Source organism: Ascaphus truei, chromosome 8, assembly GCF_040206685.1.
Source record: "Ascaphus truei isolate aAscTru1 chromosome 8, aAscTru1.hap1, whole genome shotgun sequence".
NCBI classification, from domain to species: domain Eukaryota; kingdom Metazoa; phylum Chordata; class Amphibia; order Anura; family Ascaphidae; genus Ascaphus; species Ascaphus truei.
Window position 1 is genome coordinate 22,018,849 of NC_134490.1, and position 10,674 is coordinate 22,029,522.

Below are 10,674 nucleotides of genomic sequence, written 5' to 3' on the forward strand. Positions count from 1 at the left end.
TTTAGATAAGACACAAATTAATGTTAGCTTATTTGAAGTGAAGTAAGGAAGTGCTAATTTATCCGGACATTAACCCTTTGCTAATGAGTTCAACAAGGGCCATTGTTTTAGCATATAAACTCAGTGGATTTGACTTCAACTCAGGTAAAATAATGTCCAGTACTAATGTAGGTAATCTGTTATTTGCCCTGACTTTACTGAGCTCAGTGCAGCATCTGAGTCTCACAATGTCACTTAGCTTTCATGGCACAGCCAGGGAACTCCCTAACTGCCATTCTCCTCCTGACGTCACTAACACCACGTCACGAGGCTCAGAGAAGAGCCACGCAGCCCGGTCACTCCATCTCCCTCGGGACCACAGCTCTGCGCATGCGCGGGTAGCTGACACGCAGGCCTGACATCCCTACGCATGCGCAATCTCCCTCCGCGAAGCCTCTGGCAGACCTGGCTGCCCTTTTTTTTGCTACGTATTTCCGGTGTGCGGGTTCCGTTTCGCTCTTTACTGCCAGAAAGTGTCGAAGGCCCCGGGACCGGGAGAAGAGGAGCCGCCGCCGGGAACCGAACGGGGAGAGACGGGAGCGGGAGATAGCAGAAGGTAAAAGATAAGTGGGAGGCCGAGGTGAGGCCATAGAGGAGACAGACAGACAGGTGGGTGGGGGTCCCGGTATGCCGGGCCAGCCAGCATCGAAGTCATTGGAGAGGAGGCCCGAAGTGCCCGGGGCTGCCTTTATACCGCGGTGCCGGGAGGTGGTGATAACGGCAGGGGGAGCAGAGACCCGGGCGGGGTGAGAGGCGGTCGCATACAGAGAGACCCCCGCACACACCCAACCGCCCCGGGTCCGGTGGAGGGGAAGGAGGGAGAGAAATGATAATTGTGAGGGAGAGAAATGATGGAGGAGGGAAATGATGATGCGGGGGGGGGGGGGGAAGAAATGATGAAGGGGTGGGGAGGCCCGGGGATGAGACACGCAGGCGGTTTCAGGACTGCACAACATATTGAACTCCCTGTGGGCAATCTTGTACCTTATGTAACTGGTATACAACACCTGGTGGTAACCCAACCCCTGGATGTCTTGTTGCGCTATCTATTAATGCAGTGTTATTGAGCTGGTCAGATGCCTTTTTGCTTCTAATATGCATATCATAGTCCAGAAATCAAGACCGAAAATGGGACGTCTTTGTTTTATGGGTTCCATACAGATCAGGTTGTAGAGCTCATTCTAAAAACCCAAAGTGTCATCTATCTAAAATGAATATAAAATGCATTTGAATTCCCTGTCCCTATCAGTAAATTATCATCATCTATCAGAGGGACAGAAATATCAAACTCCATTATCGGCTAATGCACCTGACCCAGTGTTCATTCCCATTCAGGTCAATAGTTCATACTGGATTTTGTGCGTTAACCTGTAACTGAGCTTGATGAATCTGGCTGCCCTATAAAGTTGAGAACTATATAGACGCAAGCAACGAAAAAGCAATAATATAATTTATTATTCCAAAGTATACATTGGCACAGCAAATGTGAACTTTGTGGATGCTATGAAAGGAGGAAACCGTATGAAAAGCTCAGGCAATATACCTAGTGGCGTATGCCATTAATGAAGTAGAGGTAGAGGAGCGTAAGCAGGGAGAGAGTATTGGAGAGTAAACTGCTACTGAACTAAGACAAAGCAATGTCCATAATGTAAAGTGCAGTATGACTAGGATCAGCCTGGAGTTGCAAGTACTCACAATGAAGCCATCCTCCATAGCTCTCACTCTCTCCTCGTGTCACTGGGTCCAAGGTAAGTGACGTCACTCCCCGGCGTGGGCACGATCCGAAATAGCAGAAGAAAGATGAGTGATCGATGCAGCAGCCACTCTGTGGATGCTATGAAGTATTATTTGAAGTAACTGTACAGTACTGTCACAAAATTTGGCATGCCAGTATTGACATTCTCTTGCAACATGCTACCTGTCATATTGTCCAGTAGAGGAGCTTTCTCCCATTAAATATGGTGATGATGGGTAGAGAAGTAGTGATAATGGACATTACACTGTGATGTTTGAAAGGCCTTATAGAGCAACTGGACCAAAACCTGACACACACAGATGGAAAATCATGTCCCTAAATGTCACTGACAAGATGACGGCACAATCTAGCTACAATCTAGATACTAAGATCACTATGAAGCCTAAAAGCAATAAGACCTTTTCATTACTAAACATTGGTGAAGTGCATCATGTATTGGCAGCTTCACTGGTAAAGTATGATGGCAAAGATCACCACCACATACCCAGTAGTGCCTTTTTGTATTAGATGAGCATCTAAGACTTGGGACAATAAGGTATACTTGGTGTTTGTACAAGGCATGGTTATTTAATGTGCTCACCATTTCCAGCCTTAAAATCCTTATAAATTATTTTTTATGTATGTGCGTTGGTATTATTAACTGGTCCCTTTAGTGGAGATATAAGGTTTGTTTTTCACATTCTTCCATTGTGTCCCTCATCTCTGTTCTACAAAAAGACAGAGGAAGCTGCCAGCAGGAAATATTGTCTCCCAACCCCATTCATGTCATTGCACCATACTCCTGTTGTCACCAGGATGACAACTGTTCTCTATATCTAGAGTAGGGCCTGTGTTCTCACAACAGTAGAGCAATTTACTGGACGTCTTTTGTGTTGGTTAAACACATTGGAATAATGTTACAAATCCCAAACGCCTGGAATTCAATAGTTCTTGGGAAATAATCCCTAAAAGTGCAGTTTGTCACATACAACTCAAATTACTGATTAGTCCTAATTGGCGCATCTAACATGCCCATTTTCACTAGTACTATCACACTATAGTTGCTAATGAAAACTGGTTTGATTCTCTTCTTGTCTGTTCTTTCCTTATGCAATGCATTTTCAAATTCAGTTACTGCATTTGCTCCAACCAGATATTAGGGAAACTTCCTTTTATCTGCCTTTCAGAAGAGAAATGTATACTCTCATTGGATTTCAATGTACCCCTTTAACATGTAATAGCTGCCTTAATGAAAACATTACATTCTTGTACCTTGCTTATACCCTTGAGGTACTTACAAATCTCATCTTCTAACTCTTCTCCCATCCTTTTTCCCCTAGAGTACATGTTGACACTTAAAATATTTATTTGTGTATGTATGTATAAATATATCTATCTGTACTGGTTTTATCCATTCTTCATATTCAACTCCCAAAGGGTTTTTTCTGATATGTGAAATTTCTTTTTGGGATTTATATAACAAATCAGAGCATTTGGGATGTCAAAGTTCTGCATTCCACTTTCATGATTCCAAATCTATAAGTAGGATTTACCTGTTCCAGATGTTTATGCAGTTATCTGCTTTACAGCATCCTCTTGCAACCTGGTATCCAATACCTATGAGCTGTTGCTCTCAAACCACTATGGAGTGTTTTTTTTTTTTTTTTTCCAAAGTTGTTTAAATAAAAGCAATCTTAATATTCTTTCAAAATATTCATATAGCACATATAGTTGGGGGGGGGGGGCCTGAATAGAGTGCATAGCAATACAGTGCTTTCTTTACCCTTGGCCCACCGGCCCTCATCAGAGAGCCAATAAAGCTGTGGGGAGGGGGGGACTCTGGCTGGAGCAAAACAAACCCCTCCTAAGCCTCCGCTCACCTTGTTTACATACAAAGTTACAGTATATACCGTACATTGAGATATACTTATAGTTGTTAGTCTTGGATAAAAAAAAGGAGACAATTGCCCATATATAACCCCTTAAACATGTCAGTGCATTAGCATATTTTTGGTTGGGAGGGGGGGGGGGGGTACTGCCTCTGACACTTACTTTATAAGGCTCCACAGAAAGCTATGAGGTTTCAGGCCTTGTGATGCTAGTGACCCATTTAATCCTAGGCCTGGCATGTTGGGGTCTCTGAGTATTTGTTGGTATAATTCAGAGGTAGCCAACTCCAGTCCTCAAGGGCCACCACCAGGTCAAGTTTTCAGCACAGGTGGCTCAGTCGAAGATTGAGCCACCTGTGTTGAAGCAGGGATATCCTCAAAACCTGACCTGTTGGTGGCACTTTAGGACTGGAGTTGGCTACCACTGGTATAGTTGTTCCCACATACAGGTGGTCCTCGCTTATCGACGTCCTGGTTTCCGACGAATGCCTTATCCGACGCCGCATAATGCCGTCCATCGGATGCATTATCCGACGCCGAACCTGCTTTTCCGACGGTCACTGCCGCCGATTAACATGGGATCCGAAAGTCCGTTAACCGATGGCCGTTAGTGGGACGCATTCCGTCAGAAAAGCGAAGACCGCCTGTAAATAACTTTTCCCTTTTGAAGGTACATAGGACCAGAGTAAAATGATAGCGGTGATTAAATCTTTGTTCACAAATTAGACTAGTAGAAATATTTTTTTATCATATTTGAAAGTGGCACAATTTTCATTTATTTTAATTATATGTGGGACACCAAATTGGGATTGATTGTCATTCTTCTCTGTTCCTCCTCAATAATAAAGGGAAATCAGATTTATACCCACCCATTCCTTATTAGAAAGCCGTTTAGTAGAGAGAAGGGCATTCAAATCTGCCATAATCAACTTCCAAAATATGCTTTTAAAATACTTTTTTATTTTTTTAACCCGTTACCTAGGTTTAAACCATTTGGCCTATTATTACTATTTCTTAAAGTTTGGCCTTTATGTCAATGCACAACTTCTGTCTCAGACACCTTCACGTTTATTCAGTTAAATAATTTTAGGGTATTTGGGTTTCTATCGTGTTGAAAGGTGACCGTGCTGAGCATTGCATTGAAATCCTTAAATAGGTATAGAAGGGGTGAAGGCGGTCACAGCAAAAGAAGTCCAGCCCAGGAGCAAGTGAAATTAAAATCAGCTTTAATATTACATGCTGTACATCACAGAAGGGGCACTCTGACGCGTTTCGTCCTTCTCCAGAACTTTATCAAAGATTTTTTTTTTTTTTTTATTTTTATTTTCTTTACACTTCATATACTTGACTTTGGCAGCATCAGTTATTTTGGGTTCACTCCCATATTTTTTAGTGAAATCCTTAAATAGACTGTTCTACTACATATCAGGCATTGGTAAGCAAATAAGTTGGCTAACATAAGTGTTTTATTCATAAATTGACTTGTTTATCTGAGTCAGAATATTCCGGGTGTAACAGGTGGCTAATTATTGGTTCAGAACAGGAACGTCACTTCCTGCCCCTTTGGAAATGCCCCACTTAGAAGCATATTTAGGTGTTGCAGGAATATGAAATCACTTTGTCATATAACACCACTGGATCCTGCAGGAGGTATGTGTAGTTCTGTATATCTCAAAATGGGGGGAAGGGTCAGTGCTCTCGCACCAGCCTATTGGGGTGAATAAAGGGATGAAATAAAGGGGTATACAAGGAGAAAGGGCCCTTTCTTACAAGCACTCTTTATTGGTGTGATAGGGTTAATGAATCGCAATAAAACGTAACCTTTACTGATATTGCCTGTCAATATCAGTAAAGGTTACGTTTTATTGCTATTAATTACCCCCTACCGCACCAATAAAGAGTGCTAGTAAAAAAAAAAAGGCCCTTTCTTATAGTTGCTGTATAGCAAGATGCTCTGAACTGCTCAACAACGTATCCCATTCTCTAGCATTGATAATGGCGTGTAATTTTAAGATGAGTTTATCAGCTTGTTACAGAATATATAATACTTGCGGCTTTTATTAAGCTCTTGCTAAGAGCTGCCCAACATGGCGGGTCCAAAAAGTTGTGAATCCATTTATTGGTGTAACTTGCTTCCTCAGAAAGATTCATTCACCCATAACACCTTAAGTGCTAGAGGCGCAGTGGCCCCTCATTCACATGCGATCGCCCCCTCACGGATGACGGAACAGAAGGGGAGTCCACTTGATCACGTTTCAAGGGAACTCTGAACGCTTTCTCCCCCGGAAACGAGCAGCCTTATTATGACGTAGGGAAAAGACACACAGAGCGCACCAGGGCAGTATAAAAGTATATTATAGAATCAATTAAAAAAAGCAATTGCACACTTACAAGTAAGAGTAGATTCCTAGACGTACAGGCAGTCCTCGTTTTACAACGCTTCGCTTTACAACGAATGGCTTATCCAACGCTATGCAATGCATACCTATATTCATTTTTACAACGCCAAAATGGCTTATCCAATGCTCTTACGACGCTTTGCAACGTTGTGTATGTGTGTATATATACACACATTCACATAAACATTGTTGCAAAGCGTCGTAAGAGCGTATATATATATAATATTATACTATATAATATTATATTATACTATCTAATATATTATTTATTTTGTTATATTATATATATAATACAGTATATACACTATATAATTTATGTGTGTGCTGCATATCTTATTGCCTGCATAAAATATTTGGTGTATTTTAGTGTTAAAAATGCCTTCAGGAATGGAACCTTTCATTTAAACAGTGTTCCTATGGGAAAACGTGTTTTGCTTTACAACGCCATTTTGAGTAACTCATTGTGTCGGATAACCGAGGACTGCCTGTATAAACGATCGCCAACTAGAGTACCAAAGAACAAGCTGCCATTATCATCCGTCATTATGAAGTAGCTACTTCATCATGGGGTTTCTGGAGTGCCAAACCTCATGACATGTTAGCTACATTTAAAGAGCATCCAAAGGGTTAAAGCAGAGGTGGCCACTTCCAGTCCTCATGGGCCACCAACAGGCCAGGATTTAAGGATATTCCTGCTTCAGCACCGGTGGCCCACTCTGTGGGGCTCAGTCATTATGACTGAGCCACCTGTGTCCACTTTTGTTCTAGGCAAGACTGCCCCTTTAATAATTCTTACCTAACCAAGGAAAGAATGAAGGAAAAAAAACCTGAAATTGCCGTGATCAGGGCTGTGCTAGAGCAGTTTTTGAAAAATCGCAATTGCAGCCATCTTTAAAAGGTATCAGAAATAGTTTTTTGTTAATATTTCTCCACAAACTAATTTCACAATTGGGCATGTGACCAAGATTAAAGGTGTGTAAGGGAAACGTGTAAGGTTTTTCCTTCCCTTCCCTGTATTGTAGATGTAGAGCATGCAAACAACATTTCGTAGAACTAGTGTAACAGGATACGAAGTCCTGTTAAACTGCAGCACATCAGATTTCCTTTTAACATGCCATTGGCTCTGCTGGACCCGTGTTCTAATACTTAAAAGGCATTATATTCTCAGAAGGGCTGGACACTTAAACATTATACAGTCAATGTAATACATTTGAGAAAAAGGGAACACATTGAAAACCTCTTGGTATTGTGTTTTTTTGTGTGTATAAAAAAAATGTTTTCTTTCAGTTTTCCAAATATATAAAGTAACCATTTTTTTTTTAAATGAACCTTTTCAGTGCCCCAATGACGTGCCTCCCCAGGGCTCTTATGATGTAGACTGTATGTCATTAGTTACATAGTAGATGAGGTTGAAAAAAGACATGCGTCCAAGTTCAACCTATGAAAAGTTAGACACAGATACTATATTTCTATATCTATATCTATATATCCCCAGTGACATATCATCCAATGATATCTCATGAAGGGAAAAATTAATTCCTTCCTGACTCCAAGAATTGGCAATCGGATTCCTCCCTGGATCAACATCCTTCATGTTTACTTATTTGGTATATCCCTGTATACCTTTCCTTTCTAAAAAGATGTCCAACCTTTTTTTTGAACAAATCTATTGTATCTGCCATCACAGTCTCCATTGGTAATGAATTCCACATTTTAACTGCCCTTGCTCCTTTTTTAGGGGCTGTACGCGATCAGTGCTAATTGCATATCACGCTGAATGGGGGAGCCTTCCTCCCTGTCACATCTAGGCCGCAACAGAAACCGCATCATATGATCGTTCTGAAGAGTGGTCACGTGATGTGGAAATGCCGGAGGGTCCATGGCCAAGGATGGGACACGATCCTCCGGCACTGAAAGGGTTACTATTACCTAAAGTTTATTTTGTGCTGGTTTTTTTTTTACAGCTATGCCCGCATGGTAAACGGTAGAAAGCTGTGACATCTCCCTGTGATCTATTGGCTGCTGGAGCAAGTCTTACCCAGGCAGCCATTTTGTGTCCACCAGACAAGTATTTTGTCCGGTGGATCCTTAAATAACTCATGTACCGCAGGGACTTAGTTGGCCGGGGCCCCATTGATTTGTTCTGGGGGACAGCCAGCCTGAGGTAAAAAAAAAAAAAAAAAGAGCAGTATGGAATTTAGGTTGAACTCGAACACTTGCCCTGTACATGCACAGTAAGGCCCGTTCTATACAGCGTGCGGCCGCGCGTTCCTATGCGAATGCACGTGCCGCATGCTTTCCGTGTATATAGAGCCGGGAGCTGCAGGTAAGTGTATGTGCGTGTATATGTTGCGTGAGTGTAAGTAAGATATTTTTTACACACCAATACATACATTTGAGCGCAGGCAGCGGCGCGAAAAGATGAATTTCTTCATCTTTGCCGCTGTCCGTCGGCTCCCCTCTCCCTGCCGTGCGCGCGCGGCACTTCTATAGAAAGGCTGACTAACGTCAGCCAACTAAAATTCCGCGCGCACGCCACTATAAAACGGCCCTAAGGTTTTTGCACAGAGCTGTTGAGCGGATATCTTGGATTTAGGATAGATAATAGGGCAATTCAATAGTTAGGAATCGTGTAACTTTGAATAAGTGAAATAGACCGCTATCACCTTGAGTAGTTTGAACAATGTAATTGTAAATGACAGGTGCTGTAAGGGTATTGAATACAATAGTATCGGTGGTGATCAAAGAGTTTTGATCAAAAAAGAAACCCTTCTAGATAGCAATCTCTTGTCATATGTGTAGTGTCATATTTATGGACTTAATTGGTCCAGCAGTTAGATACTGTATGTCTGAGTAGTGCTCAGTGCTGAGTATTATTATTATTTATTATTTTTTGACTTCCCCTGTGAATCTGGGCACTACTCAGACATACAGTATCTAACTGCTGGACCAATTAAGTCCATAAATATGACACTACACATATGACAAGAGATTGCTATCTAGAAGGGTTTCTTTTTTGATCAAAACTCTTTGATCACCACCGATACGAATCGTGTAACTTGCAAGAGAGTTAGGCGTTGGTCCCGCTGTGGCCGGCGGTGCGCGCGGCCGTGGGCCACCAGTACCTTACCCGAATGGTCCTTGGCCCCGCTGCCTCCTTCCGGCAGGGCTGACTGCGTACTGTGACGCATTAGCCTGCTGGAGCTACCACCTCCTTGTGCTTTGCAACGCTGACGCATCACGTGGTGCACGCGTCAGCCAATGAGGGGAGTAGGAAGGAGCTACAGCGGGAGGGAGACGGCTTGTGAGGGAAGTCTGAGGCAGCCGTGCATGGTTCTCCCTCCCTCTCCCCCCCTCCCTTCCAAAAGGTGTGTGTGTGGTGTGTGTGTGTGTGTGTGTGTGTGTGTGTGTGTGTGTGTGTGTGTGTGTGTGTGTGTGTGTGTGTGTGTGTGTGTGTGTGTGTGTGTGTGTGTGTGTGTGTGTGTGTGTGTGTGTGTGTGTGTGTGTGTGTGTGTGTGTGTGTGTGTGTCCGGAACCATTAGCAGGCTGGGAGCTGTATGTATTGTGGGCGGAATGAGTCCCTGTTTAGAACAGATTCCCCTCCTTCCTGACACACAACATGGCCGCGCCCCCCCTCGTCATTGCCCCTGCCCACCCGACCCGTTTGGCAACGCCCCCCAACGTGCAACACGGTTAACTGCAGACCGCAAATCGCGTTGCAGTGACTTGCATGCGCCGCCGGCAGCAATCTTGCCGTGCGGCAGCGGGGCCTTAGCCTTACTGTCTACTGCAGTGTGTTCCCACTGGTATATTCAGATGCTGTTGAGTTATTTAGCAATCACCACCACAATTGCTGGATTTTGCATAGTGTTTCCAAATTTTTAGTGATTGCTCACCTCGCCCCACTTGTTTTATGCAGAGTTAATGGATGCTAGGTTATCTTTGGGTTTCCTTTGGCTGAAACCTGGATATGCCAAGCACTGCCATCTACTGTACGTATTCCCTTACCTTCTGTCTCTGTACGTTTCCCAACATACCACTTAGATTGTAGGCTCTCCGGTGCAAGGATTTCCTATCCTATTGTCTCACTTTGTTGCGCTTATTTTATTGTAATTCCCTGTACTGTATTTTTTTTTTTTTTTTTTTTTGTAAAGTGCTGAGTACACTGTTGGCAATATATAAAGATGTACATACAGTATACACTGATATACATACAGTGGTGAGAGTTTGACCCCCAATGATAATTACGGAAATTCCATAGTTTTTCCATGCTAACCATCTTGACTCAACCTTTTTTTTCTTAAGTATCCAATAGGATTTATATTAATCAATTCCATGTCTTTTGAAACAAAATGATGTTTGAACTAGACAAACAACGAGTAAAAGTCATGGTATATGCAAAAGTAAGTGAAACCCTGGTTTTATCAGCTAAATTAAAGGGGATAATTGGAATCGGGTGTTTTAAATAATTAGGTAGATATTCACGGGTCAGTTTTGGAGGCTCCACCGTATATAAAGATCAGAAACTTTGTGAGTTTGGTCTTCACCATATAGGTGTGTAGAAACACGTCATGCCATGATCAAAAGAAATCTCTGAGGACTACTCACAGGA

At 42.6% G+C, this 10,674-nt stretch overlaps 1 protein-coding gene across 1 annotated transcript in view; it reads left to right on the plus strand.

Annotated features, from left to right (window-relative positions):
• The first annotated feature begins 436 nt into the window (after window positions 1–436).
• The window catches only part of SAR1A (secretion associated Ras related GTPase 1A), a 34,991-nt gene continuing 24,753 nt past the window's right edge, over window positions 437–10,674 (plus strand). The window contains exon 1 of the mRNA XM_075610767.1: window positions 437–595. The gene's annotated coding sequence lies outside the window, so the exon portion shown is untranslated. The remainder of the gene's footprint in view (window positions 596–10,674) is intronic.